At 40.7% G+C, this 23,315-nt stretch overlaps 1 protein-coding gene across 7 annotated transcripts in view; it reads right to left on the bottom strand.

Annotated features, from left to right (window-relative positions):
• stk33 (serine/threonine kinase 33) overlaps positions 1–18,386 on the bottom strand; it is a 166,739-nt gene extending 148,353 nt beyond the window's left edge. For 3 of the 7 annotated variants that reach the window (XM_043705842.1, XM_043705840.1, XM_043705843.1), the window contains exon 1: positions 18,043–18,370. The gene's annotated coding sequence lies outside the window, so the exon portion shown is untranslated. Of the gene's footprint in view, positions 1–18,042 lie in introns of all 7 variants that reach the window. The other 4 variants (XM_043705848.1, XM_043705847.1, XM_043705845.1 and 1 more) reach the window with 3 other exon arrangements.
• Positions 18,387–23,315: the final 4,929 nt, after the last annotated feature.

Here is a 23,315-nt window from a genome sequence, read left to right on the forward strand (position 1 = left end):
GTCACTCTAACTTTGCTCCATACATATTGCTAATGATGGAAAATATATTTTCTTTTAAAAAATAGAAGAAAATAAAGGAAAAATCTAAAAGCTTCTGTCAGAGTCAGGCCAGCAACATCTAGTGTTTAGAGGTAAACATTTAAATGATTCAAAAACATTTGCAGCTTTTATGGTTGAGATTCTGCTTCATACTGTTTTGATACTTTGATCTGACATATGCCAGGCTTAAAGACTCCCTGCTACAATTTTGTATTTACTTTTATATATGCAGATCTTTCTATTGGGCACCCCTATTGCCCACTTACATATCGCAGAAGTTGGCAATATGATCAGTAATTCACAATTGATAATCTCTCCATCATTCTTTGAAATTACCTGTTTGTTTACCAACCCTACACATTTTCTATGTAGAAAGAATGCCTTATTTTAAATGTGTATTATGGACATTGAGTTTTGTATTATTCAGTTTTCTCCACAAATTAATTACAATCTCTTAGAGAATGTAGTATTAACAATGTGCTCGACTAGAGACATCAGCATTAACAAACTCAAGATATATTACAGTACAGCTCTTTGTAAACTCTCAATTTAGCATTTAACTCGTTAATTCTATTAATTGCCATGGTAAACGAAGTCACATAAAAGATAAATTGCTTGTTCAGCTTTTGGTTGGCCTAATTTGTAGAATTTGTGTTTGATCTCCTAAAAGAAGGGTGTTTGGAAACAAGGATGTATTGAAGTCCATGTCTCTTGGTTTAATGATCAAGAATATATAAAAACGCTCAAGTACATGGCAACCTTTTTGTTATAAACTTCTTTGCATTGGTGACATCCTCTCAATAATACAAACATAATTATTAAAGCAGAAATTCAAAAAGAGGAGTTTTGCAAATCAGCTTAAATCCTCATTTCAAACCTTTTCCATGATTTCACTTCTTTCTATTGCAATGATGTCATCCAGCTGTGACTTCCTGTCTGTACATTGCATGATTTCTGCATGTTCCCGAACTGTTTCACCAGGAGGAAGTCAGTTGTTCAATCAAAACTCTCTCCTCTGACAATCATTCCCGAAAGAACTTCGTGACCCCTGTTTCCCATCTTGAAAAACCTTCTAAAAAGCCCCTTTACCCATACTATGTTTACCTGTTACAGTACAGATTTAAGACCACACAGGATAATTTGAAGTATAAAAAGTATGATGACCGGGGTGGATGGGTATAATCGCTGCCATTCTTTTTGACCTCCTCTCACTCGGTCTTACTTTGTGTTCTAAAGATAAAGCTATCACGCTTCCATTTAAATGTAAGTAATTAGGTCATAACGAAGAAGCAACCAAATTATAAGGTTTGTGTGTGTAAGGAGGAATTTCACTGAAAAAATAAAATCATGGCATCAGATACAGACATCTAACAAAAGGGGTTGGAAGTATGTCTAATACATACAGGAAGATAAAGGCAATTGAAGTTTTAAGTTTTTAAGAACACTTGAGGCATTAAAATTTTAAATCTTCTGGAATGTGCTTCTGCAAGAGATGCAGTGGTTTTTGTTGAGGTTCATCCCAAGCAGCACCTTGACACAGGACTCTGTGCTGTCTGAGACGCACACTGAGACAAACATCGACAGCACCTGGAGGATCATCAGCTCAATGAAAGATGCTCTTTGGTCTCTCCCAAGCTTGTGGGTCTTCCAGAGAAGGAGTTGACCTTGATCCATTCCTGATGAAGGGCATCTGCCCGAACTGTGGACTCTCCTGTTCTTCAAATGCTGCCTGACCTGCTGTACTTTTCCAACGCCACACGTTTTGACTTTGACTTCTCCAGCATCTGCAGTCCTCACTTTTTCCTTGACTGAGTGTTGCAGACTGCCACATTCCAAAGTCCAGGACTAGTTGCTGAGGGACACGTAAAAGTGTGGGCCAGCTGCCGCTGACACACAGTGGGGAAAGACTGCCATCTAACATCTCCCAGCCAAAGTACAATGGGACTCCGTTCCGTTTTCAGACCCTCCCAGTGTCTAAAATACATGGAAATATTATCTTGCATAAGTGAAAAATGCCCTGGCTTGTTGGTTGGAACTGTAGGGAAAGTCAAACTCCAATGTTTGTTTGTTTGTTCTGTACAGACTGTACAAAATGGAACTGCTTCAACTGACTATGTATATTAAGATTTTTTATGAATAAAATATATTTTAAAGTGTTCAACTGGGGAGGCAGTGGTGTCAGGGTAATGTTTAAATATCACCATAGCAGACAATGAAATTTGCATTCAATAAAACCAATCCAGAATAAAAGCTCAACAAACCCACCTGGTTCATTAACAACCTTTCGGAAAGGAAATTTGTTGTGTTCCCTGGTCTGGCCTACATGCAATTCCAGACACCACACCTTGGGGCAATGAAGGATGAGTAAAAAAATGCTGGCTTAGTCAGCAATGCCCACATCCTGTTGAAGAATTTTTTAAAATGCTACTTCATTCTGCAGTAATAGAGTTTGAAGGTATGGAATCCCGAGCAAATGATTTATCTTAACAGTTGTTGGTTTTTGATGCTGATGGTAAAGGCAGGTGGGGGGGGGGGGGGGGGGGGGGGGGAGAGAGAGAGAGAGAGAGAGAGAGACTTCTAGCTTCTTCCTATTATCAGTGTATAAGTCTTTGACTCTCAGTTTTGTTTAAAAGCTGGTGTCTGAAATATAGTTCCTTTATGCATTCCGGTGTCTGGCATAGTTTCTTTTCCAATTTTAATCTTCAGGCAATATTCATCACAATGTGTAACTTAGGAAAAGTATATAAAAACAGATTAGAATTGTAGTGCCTTTTATAACAACCCTTGTTCTGACTCAGAATGATCCTTGGAGAAAGTGAGGACTGCAGATGCTGGAGATCAGAGCTCAAAGGTGTGTTGCTGGAAAAGCGCAGCAGGTCAGGCAGCATCCAAGGAGCAGGAGAATCGATGTTTCAGGCATAAGCCCTTCTTCAGGAATGAGGAGGGTCTGCTAAGCAGGTTAAGATAAAAGGTAGGGAGGAGGGACTTGGGGGAGGGTTGGAGGGTTCCTAGGCTCTTCTTCCAGGCGTCGTGTGGCCATGGTCTGGCGATGGAGGAGACCAAGGACCTGCATGTCCTTGGCAGAGTGGGAGGGGGAGTTAAAGTGTTCAGCCACAGGGCGGTTGGGTTGGTTGGTGCAGATGTCCCAGAGGTATTCTGAGAAAGGGTCACTCAACCTAAAATGTAACTTTGATTTCTCTCCACAGATGTTGCCAGACCTGCTGAGCTTTTACTACAAATTCTGTTTTTGTTTCTTCTTTACTGATGGCTTATTGAGCGTGGCTGGTCAGGTGATTACACCATTTTCAGTCAATATATTTGTTCATTTTAAAATTCACTTTCAGGCATTAAAAAGTCAAATGATGCATGTTAAATATTAATAGTCATGTTTACCCGAACAAAAACTCAAATGAATATGATATAATTGGGAATGCCATACTACAATTTAAAATACAAAGTGTTTACTGACACCAACTGTCAACTATGTAAGCTCACTAATTCTACATTATTCACATACAATGAAAAAAAGCTAATTTTAAAATAAATTGACAAAAGAAATTCCACTTTGCTTGACACATTTTATACTTACCAAGAGATACTTTCATTCAAATTTCTTCATTGTGTTTGCCAGCTTTTAATTGCTCTTTTAAAAGCATGTCTTGGGTGTCAAATGCAGTCTTTAAAATAAAGCATCCTTCTTCTATTAAATTCCTCTTTTTCCTAGGCCCTCTGTCCTTTCTTTTCGAAGGGCACTACTAAGTTATTATTTTAAAAAGATCTAATCCAGAAGTTTGTAATCTAAATCTCGACAACAATTTATTAGGAAATCATTAGTTGTCCTTATCTAACAGAATTAAACGTTACACCTTGGATTCTTCAACATCTTCAGGAGTGTTGCTGAACAAAGAGACCTTGGAATGCAGGTTCATAGCTTCTTGAAAGTGGAGTCAAAAGTAGATAGGAGAGTGAAGAAGGCTTTCCTTCATTGGTCAGAGCATTAAGTATAGGAGTTGGGAGGTCATGTGGCTGTACAGAACACTGGTTAGGCCACTTCTGGAATACAGTGTGCGATTCTGGTTTCCCTCCTTAGGAAGGATCATAGAGTCAGAGATGTACAGCATGGAAACAGACCCTTCGTTCCAACTTGTCCATGCTGACCAGATAGACGAACTTAATCTTGCCAGCACTTGGCCCATATCCCTCCAAACCCTTTCTATGCATATACCCATCTAGATGCCCTTTAAATGCAGTCAAATTATACTCTGCATCCTCAATGTTAATGTATATTAAAAACAGCAAGCCGTAATTCAGAACCTTAGAAACGTAACTGTACACCACACACCTCCAGTCTGAAAAAAAGCTTCAATTCTGTTGCATTCACTGCTGTTAATGTCTATTTATCCAATGGACTTGAATTTTACTACCTCTTTTGTAATGATATTTTATAAAATCTCTTTCAAGAGTCCATATACACAATAACATTCAAATATGCTCAACTATCCTCTTAACACAATCAAGTTAGTCAAACACATTTTGCCCTGAACAAATCAATGCTGTGGTTCCTTCTTGCTCATTCTTATTCAAGTAGTTGACTTTGTCCCAGGTTATTGTTTCAATGCACCAACTGACATGACACAGGTTGACCTACAAATGTCACGGTTCACCCTTTTGTTGAATAAGGATGCAATGTCATGTAGAATTGCTTTTTCTGGAATGGAGGAAAATACATAGTGGAGCTCCCCATCCTTCATCACTAAAGTCTTGAAATGAATTTAAAACATAGAGATGGAGAACAGGATAATTTCTAAATTTGTGAATGCCTGCAAACTTGGATGTGCAGTAAACAACCAAGATGATAAAATATTGAGTTCCCATGTGTGTTCAGATGACGAGATTATATCATGATGAATTAAACAGGAGTAGGAACACTGGCCACTGGTGAATAAGTTAGTTGCATTATCTTTTCATTGAATGGGAATCTGAGTTGGAGATCAAATCCAAAGTTTGCTCATTGCCTTGAGGAGAAAATCAGTGCCAGTCTTTAGATGTACTTCACTATGGTATTTAGCTCTTCACCAATTTTTTTTTTGGAGTTCCTATTTTTAAAGCAAGTTATACCAAATTTAAGATTGATGCCTGGGGGTGCCTAACAATGGTGCTGAGAACTGGGCTCCATCTCCACTTGGAAGGCTGGATTTCTGGCATTAGGTAGTCAATGGTCAGTGACTCTAGCTTTGTCAATCTGAAGTCTATTTTCATGTATTTTTCAAAACAAAGTCAAAGTTAGGTGATTTTTCACTTCTTGTTTGGCTTCTTAATAAATAGAATTTTTTACCATGTAGAATGCTGCTACACTTGAACTGCTGCCAATCTCCTGATGGCAGGACAGAACCTGTTAAATTGGTCTTTACCTTCCAGCACCACCACTAAAACGTTGAATTATTAGTGAGCAAATGGAACTTAGCAATAAATTGTTTATTGTTAGTAAATTTGGGATCTGCTAGGACCACTCAGCTCCTGACTTTATTACTGACCTCTACACTGCTGAAGACAGACGCCAACTCGAAGACACCTCCACCTACAGCCCCCTCGACCATGACCCCACCCCCCCCATCACCAAACCATCATCTCCCAGACCATACAGAACCTCATCACCTCAGGAGATCTCCCACCCAAAGCTTCCAACCTCATAGTCCGGGAACCCCGCACTGCTCGGTTCTACCTCCTTCCCAAGATCCACAAGCCTGACCACCCTGGCCGACCCATTGTCTCAGCATGCTCCTGCCCCACTGAACTGATCTCTACCTACCTCGACACTGTCCTATCCCCCCAGTTCAAGAACTCCCCACATACATTCGAGACACCACCCATGCCCTCCACCTACTCCAAGACTTCCGTTTCTACGGCCCCCAACGCCTTATCTTCACCATGGATATCCAATCCCTCTACACCTTCATCCACCATGACCAGGGCCTCCAAGCCCTCCGTTTCTTCCTCTCCCGACGTACCCAACAGTACCCTTCCACCGACACTCTCATTCATTTGGCTGAACTGGTTCTCACCCTTAACAATTTCTCCTTCAAATCCTCCCACTTCCCCCAGACCAAAGGGGTAGCCATGGGCATCCGTATGGGCTCCAGCTATGCCTGTCTCTTTGTTGGCTACATAGAATAGCCCATCTTCCGTAGTTACACCGGCACCACTCCCCACCTCTTCCTCCGCTATACTGACGACTGCATTGGCGCCACCTCATGCTCCCGCGAGGAGGTTGAGCAATTCATCAACTTCTCCAACACATTCCACCCTGACCTTAAATTTACCTGGATCATCTCTGACACCTCCCTCCCCTTCCTGGACCTCTCCATCTCCATTAATGACGACCGACTTGACACCGACATTTTTTACAAACCCACCGACTCCCACAGCTACCTGGATTACATCTCTTCCCACCCTACCTCCTGCAAAAATGCAAACCCATATTCCCAATTCCTCCGCCTCCGCCGTATCTGCTCGCAGGAGGACCAGTTCCACCACTGAACACACCAAGTGGCCTCCTTCTTTAGAGACCGCAATTTCCCTTCCCACGTGGCTAAAGATGCCCTCCAACGCATCTCGTCCACATCCTGCACCTCCGCCCTCAGACCCCACCTCTCCAACCGTAACAAGGACAGAACCTCCCAAGGTGCTCACCATCCACCCTACCAACCTTTGCATAAACCAAATCATCTGACAACATTTCCGCCACCTCCAAATGGACCCCACCACCAGAGATATATTTCCCTCCCCACCCCTTTCCGCCTTCCACAAAGACCATTCCCTCCGTGACTACCCGGTCAGGTCCACCCTCCTGTCCTGGCACCTTCCCCTGCCACAACAGGAATTGCAAAACCTGCGCCCACACCTCGTCACTCACCTCCATCCAAAGGCCCCAAAGGAGCCTTCCACATCCATCAGAGTTTTACCTGCACATCCACCAATATCATTTATTGTATCTGTTGCTCCCAATGCGGTCTCCTCTACATTGGGGAGACTGGACGCCTCCTAGCAGAGCGCTTTAGTGAACATCTCTGGGACACCCGCACCAATCAACCACACCTCCTCTCTGACCTATCACCTTCATCCCCACCCCATTCGCCCATTGTACTCTTTGCTACTTTCTCCCACCCTCCTCTCTAACCTATCACCTCCATCCCCACCCCCATTCACCTATTGTACTCTATGCTACTTTCTCCCCACTCCCACCCTCCTCTCATTTATCTCTCCACCCTGCAGGCACTCTCCCTCTATTCCTGATGAAGGGCTTTTGCCCGAAATGTTGATTTTCCTGCTCCTCGGATGCTGCCTGAACTGCTGTGCTTTTCCAGCACCACTTTAATCCAGAATCTGGTTTCCAGCATCTGCAGTCATTGTTTTTACCTCCTGACTTTATTACAGCCTGGCAACAAACAGAAAGAAATGAAATCAGCTCAGGCTGTCTACCCTTGTAGCCCATGTTCTGAAACTTGAAAGGGTTCAGAAAAGATTTAAAAGGATATTGCCAGGGTTGGAGAATTTGAGCTATAGGAAGAGGCTGAATAGGCTGGGGCTGTTTTCTGGAACGTCAGAGGCTGAGGGGTGACCTTACAGAGATTTATAAAATCACGAGGGATATGGATAGGGTTAATAGACAAGGTCTTCTCCTTGGGGTGTGGTAGTCCCAAACTAGGGGGCATAGGTTTAGGGTGAGAAGGGAAAGATTTAAAAGGGACCAAAGGACAACTTTTTCATAGAAAGGGTGGTGTTTGTACGGAATGAGCTGCCAGAGGAAGTGGTGGAGGCTGGTACATTTACGACATTGAAAAGCCATCTGGATAGGTTAATGAACAGGAAGTGTTTAGAGGGACATGGGTCAAGTGCTGGCAATCAGGACCAGATTAATTTAGGATATCATAGAATCCCAACGGTGTGGAGACAGATCCTTCGGCACAACATGTCCACAACAACCCTTCAAAGAGTAACCCACTCAGTCCCATTCCCCCTTGCCTATATTTACTCCTGACTAATGCACCTAACCTACACATCCCTGAACACTATGGGCAATTTATCACTACCAATTCACCTAACCTGCACATCTTTGGACTGTGGGAGGAAACCCAAGCAGACACGGGGAGAATGTGCAAACAGTCTGGAATTGAACCCAGGTCCCTGGTGCTATGAGGCAGCAGTGCTAACCACTGAGCCACCATGCCGCTCCATCTGGTCAGCGTGGACAAGTTGGACTGAAGGGTCTGTTTCTGTGCTGCACATTTCTATGACTCTATTTAATAATGTACACTGTATACAACAAGAAGAAATTGAAATGTAAAGCATACTTAAGAACTAAGTAATTCTTGGCATATTGTAAACATTAATTCAATGCTTTATAAGCAAATGTTAATCATCTTACAGTAACATCATTTTCTTTTTCCACTCTTGTCAACATAGTGCTGTGTTTGACATATAAAGCTTAGATTTACACAGAACATGGCAATTATTAATAATTATTTTTGGCAAGTTCTATCCTGTTACTAAGAGAATACAGTCAACAATTTTGACACATTGTCCAACTGATTCACTCAAGAACCAGATATAGCAAAGTATTGAAGGAACATAATCCAAAAAGACCAATAATCATTATCTAGAATTAAAAATGCAACGGTCTTTCAAATCTTGCATTAAACCATTAAAATTTATATCAAATTGGAACCAATACCGAATTTCATTTCTTCACCTTACTTTCACAGAAGATTGGTCTACCCTTAATGTATGTTACACGTGATATTAGATTACATTACAGTGTGGAAACAGGCCCTTCAGCCCAACAAGTCCACACCGACCCGCTGAAGCGCAACCCAACCATACCCCTTACCTAACACTACGGGCAATTTAGCATGGCCAATGCACCTAACCTGCACATCTTTGGACTGTGGGAGGAAACCGGCGCACCCGGAGGAAACCCACGCAGACACGGGGAGAACGTGCAAACTCCACACAGTCAGTCGCCTGAGGCAGGAATTGAACCCGGGTCTCTGGCGCTGTGAGGCAGCAGTGCTAACCACTGTGCCACCGTGCCGCCCACTATGCTAAAGAACAGAAAATTACATTGCAGCACTCTAAAATTATAATATCCTGACAGTGACTTTATTTTTGTTGAAGGACCTTGCCAAACTTTAGTACTTACTTTCTCCTGTATCCTGCTATGCATGGGTTCTTTCAAGTCCAAAGTGATCTCGCATACAATGCAGTTATCTAACTACAAGAGTTTTATTGAATAAACAGTATAAAATTTATTGCACTACTGCAACAGATTTACAGATAGCATATAACATAGAATCCCTACAGTGTGAACCATTTGGCCTATTGAGTCCATACTGACCCTCTGAAGAGCACCCCACCCAGACACACACCCCTACCCTGTCCCTGTAACCCTGCATTTCCTATGGCCAATCCACATAACATCTTTGGACTCTGGGAGGAAACCCGTACAGATGCAGGGATAATGGGCAAACTCCACACAGACAGTTACCTGAGGCTGGTTCTCTGGCACTGTGTGGCAGAAGTGCTAACCACTGAGCCACCATAACACACTAAATGATCTATATTACTACAGAGATTGCTAGTCTCAATCTGTCTCCTAAAAGCTTCTCCTTTTCTCTGACCAAGTCTTTGTGACATCATTGTAGTAAGTGGTGATTATTGCATTTAATCAAGTATTAACTCTTTCAAAACCCATTTATCACATATATCTGATTATTTTAACTAGTTACTATGGAAAAGCAGCTGCACCTTGCCAAGGAAAATCAATAAAAGATTGACCTGAACAAAAATTAAAATTAAAAGGAAACTCAGTTAAGTTAATGGTATGTTTTTTAAAATCGCTTTGATTGATATTGGGAATTCTTGTCCTCTATTTGATTTCTAGTAACTTCCCTAACGAAATAGATAAGTTTTTGAACAGGACATGATCTTTAAACAAATGGAGATCAACAAGTTCAAATGTTATTTCCAACTCAAAAATTGTAATCTGAAGTACAACTATGGAAAGGTTTTCTTTAAAAAAAACAAAGCTTCAGACTGTAGAATAAAAACAGTGTTGGAAATGCTCAGCAGGTCCAACAGCATCTGTAAAGAGAGAAAAGGAATTAACACTTCTAGTTAAGCTGTCTTCATAACAGCTTAAAGACTATAGAATCAGTTGTGTTGAATGGCTGGATTCAGGATGGTACAGGCTGCTGGGGGTCTGAGCCACACTTCCTATGGATGTTATAACATAGTCGTTATATTTCTAGATTTGTAAGACAGATACTAGATTAATGATGCAGAGATAATAGTTTAAATCATGGTAGAGTTGATTCAGGACTGTTTTCTAGAACAAATGGTGGCACCAGAGTCGCAGCATTCATGCCCAGGTCCTGAGCACAAGACTCATCCGCTTCCATCCGCCTTTCTTCTTTCTCTCTTTCTTTTACTTTCACTCGTGTTATATTTACTCCTTTTTTGGTAGCATTGGTCCCCTTATTGGAAAATCAGCAGCAGCGGTTGTGGTTCCTTCCCAGGAAGTCAGCAGCGGTGGGTTCCTTTGCTGAAACGGCAATCCCAGGACGCAGCAGCAATGTAAGCGAGAACAAATCACTGGCTGCTTTAGCGTGGTGGGCCCAGCATCAAGTTTCAACTCAGTTCAGGACCTGGCAACTTCAGCAGGAGCTACACTGCCAAGATCGGCCCAGCATGGACTCATGGCAGTGACGATGTCACTGGAGGCAAGATAACATCAAAAAATGGCAACATGGTTCTAGCAGCAGGGGCACAGCCCCAGGATATGGCCAGGACTGGGTACCTAACAGTAGAAACAATGACCTGCGGGACTCGGGGCACCTGAGTGTTCGCAGACTGAGGGATGGAGTTTGTGGCTTTGTTTTTCTGGCAGTGAGGACTGATGGCAGAGCCAAGGGAGAGATCTGTATACGTCCCTTTCTTCTGGCTGTTTCTTTTATTTCTGCTTCTGTTTTTAATCCTGTCTTTTGTATCCTAAGGTGGTGCCAGAATTTGACGACTCGGTACACTTTTCATTTTACTTCTGTATTCCTGTACTCAAGTACACGCGATAATAAAATCTAAACATACTATGAATCCAACCAGAAATCAGGCCATTTTGGATCTGGTAACATTTAATGAGGCAGGTTTTATCATTTATGTGAGAAAAAAAGCTCACCTAAGAAATAGTGACCACAACATGATACAATTTAGCATTCAGATTGAGGGTGAGAAGTATGAGTCACAAACAACTGTTCCAAACCTAAGTAAGGACAATTACAAAAGGAATGAAGGCAGACTTGGCTGGAGTGCACTGGGAAAGAAATTAAGCAGAAAAGATCATTTGTAAATAATGGCAGATGTTTAAGAAAATAGCTCATAACTTGTAATAAATATATGTCCCAGTGAGGAAGAAGGATTCTAGGAAGGGGATAAACCAATCACGGTTAACCAAGAAATTAAGTATTATACTAAACTGAAAGAAAAAAAACTTACAACATGGCAAAGATTAGTGGTAAACCAAAGGATTGAGCAAGTTCAAAAGGACAACTGGGGAGAGAATAGGGCCCCTCAAAGATCAGCATGGCGGCCTTTGTGTGGAACAGCAGGCGATGGGGGAGATACTAAACGAGTATTTTGCATCAGTGTTTACTGAGGAAAAGGACATGAAAATATAGAATGTAGTGAAATAGATGGTGACATCTTGAAAAATGTCCATATTACAGAAGGGGAAGTGCTGGATGTCTTGAAACACATAAAAGTGGATAAATCCCCAGGACATGACCAGATGTACCCTAAAAATCTGTGGAAAATTAGGGAAGTGATTGCTGGGCACCTTGCGAAGATATTTGTATCATTGATAGTCACAGGTGAGGTGTCGGAAGACTGGAGGTTGGCTAACTTGGTGCCACTGTTTAAGAATGGTGGTAAGGACAAGCCAGGGAACTACAGACCAGTGAGCCGGACGTCAGTGATGGGCAGGTTGTTGGAGTGAATCCTGAGGGACAGGACGTACAGGTACTTGAAAAGGGAAGGACTGATTAGGGATAGTCAACATGGCTTTGTGAGTGGGAAATCATGTCTCATAAACTTGATTGAGTTTTTTGAAGAAGTGGGCAGCACGGTGGCACAGTGGTTAGCACTGCTGCCTCACAGCACTAGAGACCCGGGTTCAATTCCCACCTCAGGCGACTGACTGTGTGGAGTTTGCACATTCTCCCGTGTCTGCGTGGGTTGCCTCCGGGTGCTCCGGTTTCCTCCCACAGTCCAAAAACGTGCAGGTTAGGTGAATTGCCAACGCTAAATTGCCCGTAGTGTTAGGTGCAGGGGTAAATGTTGGGGAATGGGTCTGGGTGGGTGCGCTTTGGCGGGTCGGTGCGGACTTGTTGGGCCGAAGGGCCTGTTTCCATACTGTAAGTAATCTAATCTAATCTAATCTAAAAGTAACAAAGAGGATTGATGAGGGCAGAGCCATGGACGTGATCTATATGGACTTCAGTAAGGCATTCAACAAGGTTCCCCACTGGAGACTGGTTAACAAGGTTAGATCTCACGGAATACAGGGAGAAACTAGCCATTTGCCTGCAGAACTGGCTCAAAGGTAGAAGGCAGAGGGTGGTGGTGGGAGAGGGTTGTTTTTCAGACTGGAGGCCTGTGACCAGCAGAGTGCCAGAAGGATCGGTACTGGGTCCACTATTTTTTGTCATTTATATAAATGACTTGGATATGAGTATAGTTAGTAAGTTTGCAGATGAGACCAAAATTGGAGGTGCAGTGGACAGCGAAGATGGTTACCTCAGATTACAGTGGGATCTTGATCAGATGGGCCAATGGGTTGAGGAGTGGCAGATGGAGTTTAATTTAGATAAATGTGAGGTGCTGCATTTTGGGAAAGCAAACATTAGCTGGACTTATACACTTAATGGTAAGGTCCTAGGAAGTGTGGCTGAACAAAGAGACCTTGGAGTGCAGGTTCATAGCTCCTTGAAAGTGGAGTCACAGGTAGACAGGATAGTGAAGAAGGTGTTTGGTATGCTTTCCTTTATTGGTCAGAGTATTGAGTACAGGAGTTGGGAGATCATGTTTCAGCTGCACAGGACATTGGTTAGGCCACGTTTGGAATAATTCAGTGAATTATTGACAAGGTGTCTCATACACCTATATTTTCCAATCACTTACTATTTAAGGAAAGATTTTGTGAAGCTTTAAAAGGTTCAGAAAAGATTTACAAGGATGGTGCCAGGATGAAAGGGTTTGAGCTATAGGGAGAGGCTGAATTGGCTGAGGCTGTTTTCCCTGGAGCATTGAAGGATGAGGGGTGACCTTATAGAAGTTAATAAGGCCATGAGTGGCATGGATAGGGTCAAAGTTTTTTCGCTGGCTTGGAGGAGTCCAAAACTAGACAGCATAGGTTTAATGTGAGAGGGGAACAATGTAAAAGGGTTCCAAGAGGCAACTTTTCACACAGGTGGTGGTGCATGTATGAAATGTGTTGCCAGAGATGGTAGTAGAGGCTGGTACAAATACCCATCCAGATGCCTTTTAAATGTTGTATACAAATAGGACAGGTTTAGAGGGAGCTGAGCAAAATACTGGCAGATGGGACTGGATTAATTTAGGATATCTGGTCGGCATAGACGAGTTGAACGAAAGGATCTACTTCCATGCTGTACGTGTCTAAGACTCTAAATACTCTGTTTCTCCTACCAAAAAGTGAACAAATTCACATTGTTCTACATTATACTTCATCTGCCATGTTCTTGCACATTCATTAAGCCTGTCTAAATCTTCCTGTTTCCTCACAACACACACTCCTACTTGGATTATATCATTCACAAAGTTGGAAATATTACATTTGGTTGCCACATTCAAATCATTGATATATATTGTGAACACTTGCGCCCCAAGCTCTGATGCTTGCTGTACAAGTCAAAGGCTGCCAAGGCTTAAGTAACTTCATTTACTCCCACTCTCTGCTTTTTATCTATTAGCCAATCATTAATCCTTGCCAATAAATTAATTCCTGCCACAAAATAACACCAATGCACTGATTATTTCTGGCCCCCTCCTTAAACACTGGGCTGTGGAATAGGGTTCTGGAAATTTATCTGCTTTCACCCCCAGTAATCTCTACAGTATAATCTTCTTGCTAATATTAAAATTTCTTCAAATCCTCATGCTCTTTAGTTACTTGGTTCTGTGAGATGTCTTGTACTTTTCCCAGTGAAAACAGATAGAGTAATTAATCATTTATATTCTATGTCATTTCTCTCAAATATAAATTCTCCTGACGCTGCTAGAAATGGACCCACATTTGTTTTAGCCAAACATTTCCTTCTTAGATACCTACTGAAGCTTTTACAGCCCATTTTTAGGTTTTTTTTTGTTAGATTGCATTCATATTCTATTTTTCCTTTCCTCATCAGTTGCTTGGTCCTCCTTTGCTGCATTTTAAAATACTCCCAAACCTCAGATTTGTTGCTATTTCTGGCAACTCTTGGGACCTTTACCGTTAATCTTAACAGTCCTGAACTTCCTTGTCAACCTTCTTTGGCTGACCCTTTTCAAATTCTTACACCTTACAAGGAATGCACGGGTGCTGTAAGTTATGTAATAGCCTAGTAACAACTATCAACTGATTGTGTGCAATATCCCTTTTAATGTACTTTTCAAATTCACCTCAACCAATTTGTGCCTCATGCTTTCATATTTTCCCATCCATTTTATAAGTATTACTTCAGAAAGAACTACCTCACTTTCAAACATAATGTAAAATTCTATGATATTTGGTCGTTCATTCCTAAAGATTCTGTTATAAGGTCAATAATTTCTTAACATATCCTCTAGAAAACTAGCCCTTACACACCCCAGAAACTCATTCTCTACAAATTTAGATTAGATTAGATACCCTACAGTGTGAAAACAGGCCCATTCGGCCCAACAAGTCCACACTGACCCTCTGAACAGTAGCCCACCCAGACCCAATCCCATACCCTATGTTTATCCCTGACTAATGCACCTAACACTATGGGCAATTTAGCACGGCCAATTCATCTGACCTGCGCATCTTTAGATTGTGGGAGAAAGCCCACACAGACACGAGAAGAATGTGCAAACTCCAGACAGTCGTCCAAGGTGGGAATCAAACCCGGGTCATTGGTGCTGTGAGGCAGCAGTGCTAACCAATGAGCCACCCATTTAGTGCTGAGTTGGTTTATTCAGTTAATATGTAGGTTGAAGTCACCTCTGATAACCATGTGATCCATGCAACATGCTTCTCTCAAATTCTGAGGAAGGGTCAGTGGACTCTAAATGTTAATTCTGATTTCTCTCCACAGAAGGTGCCAGATCTGAACTTTTCCAGCAATTTCTGTTTTTGTTTATGATTTACAGCTTCTGCAGTTCTTTCAGTTTTTATGCTTCTCTCACTTTTTGATTAATACCTTCTCACTGCTCTCCCATTATTTCATATCCTATAAATAAGTCCAGCCAATGTCTGCTGCCCCTTGCTGGTTTTTAATTTCCACTCAAACAGATTCCACACTTTTTTTCTGATCTAAGCTCCTCTCTCACCAATATAGTGATCCATCCCTTATTAATCCACCTAGACTCAAGTTTATTTTCATTTATGTGACAAGCTTATAAATTACAAGTAATATTCAGGTTACACTAGTGTCAGATAATGACCATCTCTAACAAGAGCAAAACTAACCATCTTCTCTTGATACAAATGGATAACCATCACTGAATCTTCAATCAGCAATACCTTGGGAGTCAACATAAATCCCATTATCAGAAAATTAACCAAGTTACAAAAATACTGCAACTCCAGGAGCAATCCATAAGCTGGGAATTCTGGGGCAAGAAACTCACTCACAAAACCTATACACTATTCACAAAGCATAAGCTCAAAGCATGGACAGGTGCGGCTTTAAAAACATTCAAGCGTGTCTAACCCGAAGAAAATTCATCTCACTTATTGGCATGCCATCTACCACCTTAAACATTTACTTTCTCTACCACCGAGGCACCATGACTATAGCATATAACATCTGCATGATGATCAATTAACTCACCAAAACTTCTTCAAAAGCAAATTCAAAACCCACATAGAAAGACAAGGGCACTGGGTAGATGGGAACATGATCATCTACAATTTACTCTCTGAGTAATACAACATCCTCACTTGATCTATGTCGCAATCCCTGCATCATCAGTCAGTCACACCTCTACAACTCCCTATCTGATAGACTGCGACAGACCCAGGTGTCAGACTACCACCTTACAATGGGCAACAAACATTACCCTTGACAACATTGCCAACATTCCATAAATGAAAAAAAGGAAAAGAATTTACAAGTTAATCTATAACTGTATTCACATTGATACTGGAAACTCTAGCACTCATACTTCAGGTAAGTCTACAATCTAAACCAATTAGGAAGCCAAATGCCTTAAGTTATAATTACTCCTTTTTAATAACGTGAATAAAAAATTACCTTAGTAATAGGAAACAGAGAATAATAATTAGTGGATATTTTTCGGGCTGAGGGAAGATCTGTAGTGGAGTACCCCAGGGTAAATATTGGGACCCTTGCTTTTCCTGATATATATTAATGGTCTACAGGAGACAATTTCAGAGTCTGCAGAAGATTCTAAACTTGGAAGAATTCTAACTGTTAAGAGAGCTGTGTGGAACTCCAAAAGGACTTTGATAAATTAAAGTAGATGGATAGGTGGCAGATGAGGTTCAATGTAAAGAAGTGTAAGGTGATGTGCTTTGGTCAGAAGAACATTGAAAGACAATATAAAATAGGGGGTATTCAAAGGTGTGAAGGGGCAGACAGACATGGATACATATGTGCACATATCATTGCAAGTGGCAGGACAGGTGGAGAGTGCAATTAATAAAACAATCAGTATTCTCAGCTTTATTATTAAGCGTACAGGAGTACAAGAGCAAGGAGTTAATCTTGAACTGGTACAAGGCACTTGTTAGACCATAGCTAGAGTACTGTGTACTGTAGTGGGTGCCACATTGCAGGAAAGATGAAAATGCATTGGAGAAAGCCCAGGCGTGACTTACAAGAATGGTTCAAGAGATGAGAATATTCAGTTACAAGGACAGATTAATGAAGTTGAGATTATTCATCTTGGAGAAAAGCTGAGATGAGATTTGATAAAGGTTTTCAAAATCATGTGTGGATGAACAGAGTAGATAGGAAGATGCTGTTCCTCCTAATAAAAAGGTACAAGAATAGGATCGCATAGATTTAAAATGATGTGCAAACAAAGCAAGGGTGATGGGAAATAAAACTTTTACACACAGCAAGTAGTTAGGACAGTGGAATGCACTGCTTGGAAATGTCATGGAGGCAAGTTCAACTGAGGCTTTCAACAGGACATTGGATGATTATTCAGATAGAAACGATATGCAGAAAAGGCAGCAGATTGGTGCTTGGTAATAGAACCAGTGTAGGTATGATGGGCCAAATGGCCTCCTTCAACATAGTAAGCATTCTGTGATGTCAACATTCCATGGGGTCCACAATACTCTAATCAAGAAAACTATTTAGTGGTAGGACTGACATACATGCTTATTCTCAATAACAATTAGGAAGCTATTCAAATCTATTTGATGAAAATCTGATTAAACATTCAGTTAAAGTACAGAGTAATTCATTCAATGTATTTACATCAAATAGGTAGAGAACATCAAGTACACATCTTTAATCAATGCTCAAGATGGCATAAATGTTAGCAAATTGATGCATTATGCAGTCATTGAAGAGCTCGGTTTGAAAGAAACAACAATCTGAAAGTCTAATTTTCCATGGTGGTAGTTAAATGATAAATGTTGCTTAACTTTTTCAAATAGTGGAGGAGGATTTTGACATGTAACTGAACAAGCTGAAAGAACATCAGTTTAACATCTCATCAATAAGACCGTACCTTTTACAATGAAGTAGGTCCTTCGTAGTAAACAGAACTATCAGTCTAGGCTGCGTGTCAAATCCGACAATGGTGACTGTGCCTTAGATTAAAGAGTTGCCACTAAGGCAAGTGTGTTTTTCAGGTGGTTCAGCGCCTCATCTGGGACAACTTAGAAGGTGTTAGCTGACATGAGATACCTGCCAGGACTTCTTTTTTTAAGAAAGAAAATAAAAGGTTTAGTTACTTTGCATTGGGTCTGGGAACCTTAGTGACTACACATTCTTCACAGAATGCATGACGAGACTAATTGGTGATGCAACAGTGGACAGAATGAATAATCTTGATAACAATATCTAAAAATTGGGTTCAAAAGATATGGGAAATACGTACTTTATTTAAATTTGATCTTTAAATCAGTAAATTCTAAAAGATGGACTGAAGTCAATCACACATAAGACAATGAGACAAAGCTTGCAAAATACCATAACTTTCGTTTTACATGATTAAGCAGGTTATATAGCATAACAAAATATATACTTCATGGTTTACATCACTCAACTTCTTCCCAGTGATAACGACTTAGCAATGACAAGGATGCAGAGGTGCAGTATAAAACAAATGGCACAATTTTAAACAACATACAGGGTCAGAGAAAACTCAGAATTTACATGTACAAATCTTTTGAATATTAATAAATCCTGCATAAGTTGATAAGGCTAGTAAAAAGCATGTAAGGTAAAGGGATTTCTAAATGGTGTATAAAGATGAAAACGTTATACTGGAGCATTATAAAGATTTCAGCTGGAATATCAAGGCCAATTCTAAAGATCAAACTTTAGAAAGATGTCAAGAACATGAAAAGGAAGCGGAGTAGAATTACTGAAATTTACAAAAGATGTAGAATTTCAGTTCGGTTGAGAGCAGAGTAGCTGGGATAGCTCTCCCTTGATCACAGAAGGTTAAGGGAAGGCTTTTTAGATCATTTAAAAGGGTTTTGCTGAAGGAAATGACAAGAAATTTTTCCATTGCCAGAATGATAACATAGTTAAGATAACTGATAAAAAAAACAATAGCTATGTAGAGATTAGGAGACGTTTTAAAACTTCCAAAATACTTTATTGTTATGACCTGAAACTTACTGTCTGAAAGAGTCTTAGAAGTAGATTTAAATGTAATTTTTCCAAAAGGAATGGGTTATGGATGGGGAAAAATTATATTCAGGTCTATGCAGAAAGTGCAGGGGAATGACATATATAACACCTGCAGAGGCACAATAGTTCAAATATTGTTCATCTCGCTGTCTGATTTTTTAAAATATAATAAATAATACAGGAAAATAGGAGTAAAAACAAGAGACACTCATGAGCTTAAAAGTGCACTTCAAATAAAATAAATGCAGAAATGCAGTGCTAAAGCTTCAATCACACAATTCAGAATTTGAACAGATTGCCTCTTTATTTTGTAAACAGAAACAACATTTGCCTCACCTCTCTTCCTGTCAAATGATGGAGTCTCACTGTGAGCGCTTGCATCATAAAGACTGTTTTTGTCATTCTAGTCATGTGAGGTCACCATCACTAGCACAATACATACAGCAAGTGGGTTTAATAAAAGGTTTTCACTTGCAAAGTAACTGCGAGTCTTGGTGGTTCATCTCAACCACTGCTGAAGGTGTCACTATGCTAGCCTACAAACTGACAAGACTAGTAATGAGAAAAAATTGAGAGGCGTGAGGCAGGGCATGAATCTTTGGTCATGTTCTTCCTCAAAAGGCAGGGAAGCAGAGTCAATGGACCTTTTTAAAGCAGAGGTATAAATTCTTAATAAGGAAGGTGATGGAAGTTATTGCGGAATGTGAAATAACCAGATTACACTCTGAAGTGTTTAAAATATTTCATTAGTCACTTAATCAATAGTTTTCTATACAATTTGTGAATTCAAATCATAACTATGACAATGTTTCTTCCACATAATTTTAATTCCAAAAAAGGTTAAAACAGTGATATGAAGCTCAAGATAATTCAAGCCAACTCACAAAATACTTCTGACCTGATGTTTCTTGTTAAATCTGTTGTTCTTTCATACCTATCTCTCCTATTCTGCTCCTAAAGGGTATCCCACATGATGTAATGACAATGCACATTTTTTCAAACAAATGGAAAGTGGGATAAGATGAAAAGCTTGAAAGTTGCACAATCTAAATGGCTTTGAATCATCTCATATGGTTAAATTAAGTAGGATCATTACTTAATCGCTTTTCCTTGATTTATTTCAGACAACCTCTAACCTATTATTTCTACAGTAATTTAGAATGGTAAAGTCAGATAAAGGTTGTAGTATAAAAAAGCTAGTACATCAAAATCAATCCACAATGAATCACTTGTGGGCATGTTGTGGGATTAAATTCATCAATGTAGTCTGAAAAGATTTCCATCAGAAATAAATTAAGCAGTAGGTAAACAGCACAAAACTAAGCACTAATAGCAAAGCGAAACACTATTGATGCTGAAAACCAAAATAAAAACAAAGTGCAGCATGCATTCTGCAGGTCACGCAGTATCTGTGCAGAGGGAAATCAAGTTAATGTTTCAGGTCAATGATTTTTTGCCAAGCAGATGAAATGCAGCTGAGAAAGGTCGCAAGGATTCCTTGTGTGGAAATATTGCACTGACCGCAATGAGATGGAACATAGGTTGTTAAGACAAATTATTGGAACAGACCATAATGAATATTTACAGGTAAAACAAGAATGCTTGTTCTTTATTGTGAATAATAATATATAAATTTTGAAATTAGATCCTATATAGCATATCTCTGCAGTTTATCAGCTAACAGAAGAAAATTTAAAACTGCACCTGTAGTAATAACACTTATGTAAAATTTTCCTTTAAAATCTCTCAATGAAATCCTCTCTTTTAAACTAGTCAATCCTCATTTGTTTTGGTAGATTTCCAGATTTCTCCTTCCCTTTGTGAAAAAAAATGCTTCCCAACTTCACCCGTGAACAACCTAACTATAATTCTCAGGTCGGCTCCTTGTTCGGTACTATCTACGAAAAGGGTAGATCTGTTGCCGTGAATATCTTTGATGGCCTTAAACACCTCATTTATTTCAGCCAGTAATCTTCTGGATATTTTCTAACCACCCTGTTGCGATGTGACCATACACCTCTGGAGCAAGAGGGACTTGAACGCATACCTCCCAGCTCCCAGCTCAAAAGTAGAGACACTACCACTGCAGTAAAAGAACATAAGAGTATACATGAGAACCAGGAGCAGGAGCAGGCGAACTGGCCCTTCGAGCCTGATCGGCCATGATCTTACTAAATGGCAGAGCTTCTCATGGCCTCAGCTCCACTTACCCGCCCTCTCACCATATCGCTTAATTCCTCCATTGTTCAAAAAAAGTCTATCTTAGCATTAAAACCATTTACTGAAGTAACGTAAACTACTTCACTGGGCAGGGAATTCCATAGACTCTCAACCCTCTGGGTGAAGAAGCTCGTTCTCAGTTCAGTCATACGTCTGCTCCCCCTAATTTTGAGGTTATGTCCTGGTTTCACCTACCAATGGAAACATCCTCTCTATGTCTATCTTATCTATTCCCTTCATAATTATATGTTTCTACGAGAGCCTCCCTCATTCTTCTGAATGTAATCCCAGTCTACTCAGCCTCTCCTCATAAAGCCAACCCCTCAACTCCAGGATCAACCTAATGAACCTCCTCTGCACCCCCTCCAGTGCCAATACATCCTTTCTCAAGTAAGGAGACCAAAACTGCATGCAGTACTCCAGATGTGGCTTTACCAGCACCCTATACAGCTGCAACATAACCTCCCTACTTTTAAACTCAATCCCTATAGCAATGAAGGACAAAGTTCTATTTGCCTTCCTAATTACCTGTTGTACGTAGACCAACGCTCTGTGATTCATGCACAAGGGCACCCAGGTCCCTCTGCACAGTAGCATGCTGCAATTTTTTACCATCAAGTTATAGTCCTTTTTACTGTTACTCTTACCAAAATGAATGATTTCACATTTATTAACATTGTATTCCATCTGCCAGACCTTTGCCCACTCACTTAAAATATCTATGATCCTCTGCACACTTTGCTCTGCCACTTATCTTAGTGTCATCTGCAAACTTGACACAATACACCTGATCACCAACTCCAAATCATCAATGTAAATTGTGAATAATTGTGGTCCCAACACGGATCCCTAAGGCACACCACTAGTTACACACTGATTGCCAACCAGAATTTATCCCCACTCTTTACGCTGCCTGTTAGTAAACGCAACCATCTATCCATGCTAATACTTTACCCATAACGCCCCGCATATTTAACTTATGCAGCAGCCTCTCGTGCGGCACCTTGTTGAAGGCCTTTTGGAAATCTAGATATACCATAACTACTGGGTACCAGTTGTCCACCATGCTCGTAATATCTTCATAGAATTCCAAAAGATTAATTAAGCCTTCATGAACCCATGCTGTGTCTGCCCAATGGGACAATTTTTATCTAAATGCCTTGCTTCCTTGATAATAAACTCAAGCATCTTCCCAACTACAGAAATTAAGCCAACCAGTCTATAATTCCCCACCTTTGTCTACCGCCCTTTTTAAAAGTAGAGTCACATTTGCTGTTTTCCAATGTGCTGGAACTACCCCAGAGTTCAGCAAATTTTGGAAAATTACCACAATTGGAAAATCATGGGTGGTTAGCCTCACAGCGCCAGAGACCCGGGTTCAATTCCCGTCTCAGGTGACTCTCTGTGTGGAGTGTGCACATTCTCCCAGTGTCTGCGTGGGTTTCCTCCTGGTACTCCGGTTTCCTCCCACAGTCCAAAAAAAATGCGCAGGTTAGGTGAATTGGCCATGCTAAATTGCCCGTAGTGTTAGGTGAAGGGGTAAATGTAGGGGAATGGGTCTGGGTGGGTTGCGCTTTGGCAGGTCGGTGTGGACTTGTTGGGCCGAAGGGCCTGTTTCCACACTATAACTAATCTAATCTAATCTAAAGTGCTATTTCTCCTGACATCTCTTTTAGTACCCTGGTATGCATTCCATCAGGGCCAGGTGTCTTGTCTATCCTTAGCTCCATTAGCTCGCCCAACACAGCCTCTTCCATTATATTCATTGTTTCCAGGTCAATAAGACCATAATACATAGAAGTGGAAATAAGGCCTTTCGGCCCATCGAGTCCACTCTGCTGGTCCTCACCTACCTTCGTCTCTGTCAACTACTGGCATATTATTTGTGTCCTCCACTGTGAAGACTGACACAAAATACCT

Source organism: Chiloscyllium plagiosum, chromosome 16 (genome assembly GCF_004010195.1).
Source record: "Chiloscyllium plagiosum isolate BGI_BamShark_2017 chromosome 16, ASM401019v2, whole genome shotgun sequence".
NCBI lineage: Eukaryota > Metazoa > Chordata > Chondrichthyes > Orectolobiformes > Hemiscylliidae > Chiloscyllium > Chiloscyllium plagiosum.